At 38.6% G+C, this 4,820-nt stretch overlaps 1 long non-coding RNA gene across 1 annotated transcript; it reads right to left on the reverse strand.

The window, feature by feature from the left end:
- Window positions 1-704: 704 nt before the first annotated feature.
- On the reverse strand, window positions 705-3,074 carry LOC104955758 (uncharacterized). Its single transcript, XR_799480.1, has 3 exons — window positions 2,999-3,074; window positions 1,419-1,493; window positions 705-811 (listed from the first exon to the last, which is right to left on the reverse strand). It is a non-coding gene; the product is annotated as an uncharacterized lncRNA (long non-coding RNA).
- Window positions 3,075-4,820: the final 1,746 nt, after the last annotated feature.

Genomic DNA, 4,820 nt, shown 5'->3' on the forward strand with positions numbered 1-4,820 from the left:
CAAATACCTGTACTTTCTACTTCTTACATGTTGAACACAAATACCTGTACTTTCTCCTTCTTACATGTTGAACTCAAATACCTGTACTTTCTACTTCTTAGATGTTGAACACAAATACCTGAACTTTCTACTTCTTACATGTTGAACTCAAATACCTGTACTTTCTACTTCTTACATGTTGAACTCAAATACCTTTACTTTCTACTTCTTACATGTTGAACTCAAATACCTGTACTTTCTACTTCTCTCATTTTCCAAACAGGCTGGTTCCTTTAGTCTGAATGTGTGTTTGGTGGCGTGATCATTATTATTTAGAGTCATTGCGTGCCTATTGATTTGAACACGATCCGTGTATCCATCATTTCCTGGTCTTCTCTAAAGAAGAGGGACCAATGAAAACGTTGTCATGTTGCCGTTGGTCAGCATGGAAACATTCATTAGCTAACAATGACATTATTGTTCTATTAATATAAAGGGAGGTCAGGTACTCTTTAAAACAGCTGCTAGTTATGGGTACTTTTTACTGAAGGACATTTCAAAGCCTCTTTACTTTGACTGAGTAAAGAAGTTTAGTCAGTACTTCTACTTTTACCAGAGTATTTTTAAACAAGAGTATGTGTACTTCTACTTGAGTAAAGGATGTGTGTACCTCTCTGGTTATATGTTTATATATATATATATATATAATAAGATGTGTTACCCCTGCTGGCTGCCTCCAGGCTCCTGCTTCACCCCCGTGTGTCTGATGGCTGAATGAGGGATGGACGACTGAGGGGGGACCAGGCGAGGAGAGAAGTTTCCGGACACCAGGCTGCACAATTAAATAAAAACAAGTCAAATGTTTGAGGAACTTCCAGTAGAAATGGGCAGATTTGGTATATTTATAACTCTGCAATATATCTCAACTGTTACAGCAGGAGGTCAAACTCACATTCACCGCGGGCCACATTGGCATTATGGTTGGAGTCGGTTGTAATATAAATATACTTATACAAAATAATGTATTATATCACATTATTGCCTCTGCATTGGATTATTATGGGATAGGTTAATAACTTCGTAATTAACTTCTTCTGAAAGCAGAAGTCCAGGGCAAATCATTGTAATCTCTAACAAAACAAGATGCATTGTGGGACATGTAGTTTATGGGCAAGCTGCTGCTGTAAAGTGGCATGTCACCGTATATTATATTCTTTCAGAGCTCTTGCGGGGCCACATGAAATGAAGTGGTGGGCCTTGAGTTTGACGAGCCTTTGTTACAGGATGTGTATTTTGTGTTTGAAATGCATGCTTCCTGGGTGACATTGAGCTGTCTTTGCCTCTTTTCTTGCTGTAATGCACGTTTCCCCTCTGTGGGACGAATGAAGTTATTCTCATTCTGATTTTACTACAATCACAACACCACAGCTCACACTCACCTGGACATGGAGGCGTTCATGGCCATGGCTGCAGGGGAGAATCCTCCAGCCATGGGGTACATGGTCTGCCCCTGCCTGCAAACACACACATTAAGATGAATGATAGAGACAGAGACCATAAAGTGGATCAAAAGTACTGAATGTCCTCCTCCAGTATGAGAGTACCCTGATCACAAAGGTATCAACTGTAGCTGAGAACATGACAGGATGTGTGATTACCTAGAAGAGCATCAGATCTGTTTGAGGCATATGATAGCTCTGTGATTAACATGATGATTCAGCCTCTATGGAGAGAGACATATGACAAGCATGCTCATTTCTGACGTGGAGCTAATCTGAAGTAAACATTGAATACTGCTTTCTATTCCTCCATCTTGGGACTGTGGAACTCCCTCTCTTGGATATCAGCATGTGAAGGACACTGTTCAGGAACTAGTTGATGCTCTGTATGTGATGACTCCTTCCATTCTGGAGAGGATCACAGATACATGGATCCTGAGATTCAAGCTCAAACCGGTGACCAGGGATTATTAACATTTAAGTATTCAGAAAAAGACAGAATTTATGATAAAAAGTCAGAATGTTGCGATTTTTGAGAAAAAGTCAACATTTTGCAATTTTTGAGAAAGTCAACATTTCGTTGAGAAAGTCAACAAAATGTTGAGAAAAAGTCATAATTTTGCGATTTTTGAGAAAAAGTCAAATTTTTAAGAAAAAGTCAGAATGTTACGATTTTTGAGAAAAAGTCAGAATGTTGAGAAAAAGTAATAATTTTTAGATAGTCATAATTTTGCGATTTTTAAGAAAAAGTCAGAATTGTGAGATTTTGAGAAAAAGTCAGAATGTTGAGAAAAAGTAATAATTTTTAGATAGTCATAATTTTGCGATTTTTGAGAAAAAGTCAGAATGTTGCAATTTTTGAGAAAAAGTCAGATTTTTAAGAAAAAGTCCGAATTGTGAGATTTTGAGAAAAAGTCAGAATTTTAAGAAAAAGTCCGAATTGTGAGATTTTTAGATCTTTGAGAAAAAGTCCGAATTTTGAGATTTTGAGAAAAAGTCCGAATTTTAAGAAAAAGTCCGAATTTTAATAAAAATTCCGAATTTTGAGAAAAAGTCAGAATTTTCCGAAAGTCAGAATATTATGATTTTTAGAAAAAGTCAGCATTTTGAGATTTTAAGAAAAATACCAACACATTATCTTTTTTTGTTTTGACTACTTCCATTCTTGAGAGGATCACAGATACATGGATCCTGAGATTCAAGCTCAAGCAGTAACAGTAGGCGAGTTAATAAACAAGAGAGAAGTTACGATGCTAATTTTAAGATAATGGTGATCAACGAAGCAGACTGTCGAGCAGCAAAGAAATCAGGAGTTTCTGAGAGTAACGCAGACGCATGAGAAACGTCTGTGAAAAGAACAGACAGGCGAATAGACTGATGTTCTAAAGCTTTGCTCTGTTTTACTGCTATCCAGCCTGTTTTGTTTTGTTTGCCAAGCGAGTGAACAGAATGTGTGATGTGTGTTACAATGCGAACATCTTTTATCAACATGCTTTTAACTTTGACAGTTTTAAACTTACAGCCAGCCCAGAGGGTGAGGGATCTGAGCCATTCCTCCAGGAGACACGGGGTAGCAGGGCGTCCTCGACATGCCTGAAGACACAAGGCGCTCATTAGGAGCTCAATAATACAATGATATTACGTCAGACAATTGGCTGTGAGGCTTCTAAAAGTAGTGTGGTAAATTCACTGAGGAAGTGACAGATATCTGATTAACATGTTTCTAATATCCAGCAGGACAGCTATCAGTAGGAGAAAAAAGCAAGGAAGCGCCAGCAACGAAAAACCAATGGTAACAATGGTGGAAGAAATCTTTTTGATGGAAAAACTCTATATTGAGATTTATACTGTACAAAGTTCAGCAGCATCAAATGGGTAAACAAAAATAGTATTGAATTACAAACTATATATAAACAAATGATATAATTACACATCCGAAAAGGGGTGGGAAGAAGTTTACACTTATCCCACCCCTTCTCCCAAAAACTAAATTAATGTTTCTTTTTCATTTCATTTGGATTTGTTGCGTTCATGGTTTGCACAACTTAATGTATAACAACGATGTGGTAGTGATGGGAAATAGGGCTCTTTGAAGGGAGCCGGATCTCAAGGCTCCGTTCCTTTCCGAGAGCCGTTCAAAAGAGCCATTTTTTTAAGGGGACGGAGTTAGTAGGTTTATCTGCGAACTAATCACCAGGATAAAGATTGACTGTATCGCCAGAAATCTACTTTTACTCACAGAAAATGTCTAACTTGCTCCATCTCTCAGGCAGCCCAACTCCTACTCAAGCTGCACGCGTTACGCCATCATATACGGAACATTTGCATTCAGGAAAGCAAGTTCCCGTAAAGGCGAGTGGATTCATGGCCGGCAGTGAACCAACGATAAAAAGAACGGCTCTCAACAAGGACGACTCGGTTCCCTTCGTTCGTACCAAAGAGCCGTTCAAAAGAATCGGATCGTTCGCGAACGTCACATCACATCACATCTCACTTGTTAGAAGCTTTTATCCAAAGCGACTCACATACTCAATACTGTGGACAATCCCCACAGGAGCACTTTGGGGTGAAGTGTCTCAGGGACCAGGGCTCTCGACTAACTTTTTTCACCATCCTCCCGGAACCGTCCCGAAATACAATCTAAGCCGTCCCGAAATTAATGTGGACCGTCCCGAATTTAAAATATTAGATTTTCTACTACTTATCATTAGTTAAAATCATTCAAAGTGACCTTTAACGTAAATAAAACATCATACAAATCATTAGATGATAATTCATCAACCTTTTTATTTGAGTAAATCAGTCAATCACATGAACAAAGGCCAAATATATTTAAACAAACACACAAATGAGAAAATTACTCTAATATTTAATCAAATCAAGTCCCATCCAATTAACAAAAAAATCCAACACTCTGTCCTGAAGACAGAACCCAGAGTAACCACTAACCAGGATGACAGTCTGTAACACAGTCAGGAGACCTTTACAAACTGCCCCGCCCCCTCGCACACAGACGGGAGAGAGAGACCTCGTCTGGATTGGAAAGCTCGAAAATACATCATAGACGCATGTTGTAGTCTTATTGCATATTAGAAACGGAGTTGGATAAACTAAAACTGCGATATAATGTTTATGTAGCAATACTACATATGACATATATTTTTTAAATGTCTCCAGTACCGATAAAAAGTCAGATAACGTCGGAGCTTAACGTTACCACTGTCTTTAATACCGGGGCTCGGTACCCATCCATACATGGGGAGAGGCGCAGCATATTGCTAAGGACTAAATACGATGGAGGGTTCTCATCTCAGCTTTATTACCCATAGGGGATGAAGTGGA

This window comes from Notothenia coriiceps, unplaced genomic scaffold (genome assembly GCF_000735185.1).
Source record: "Notothenia coriiceps isolate Sejong01 unplaced genomic scaffold, NC01 NC01_scaffold00000660, whole genome shotgun sequence".
Classification (NCBI taxonomy): domain Eukaryota; kingdom Metazoa; phylum Chordata; class Actinopteri; order Perciformes; family Nototheniidae; genus Notothenia; species Notothenia coriiceps.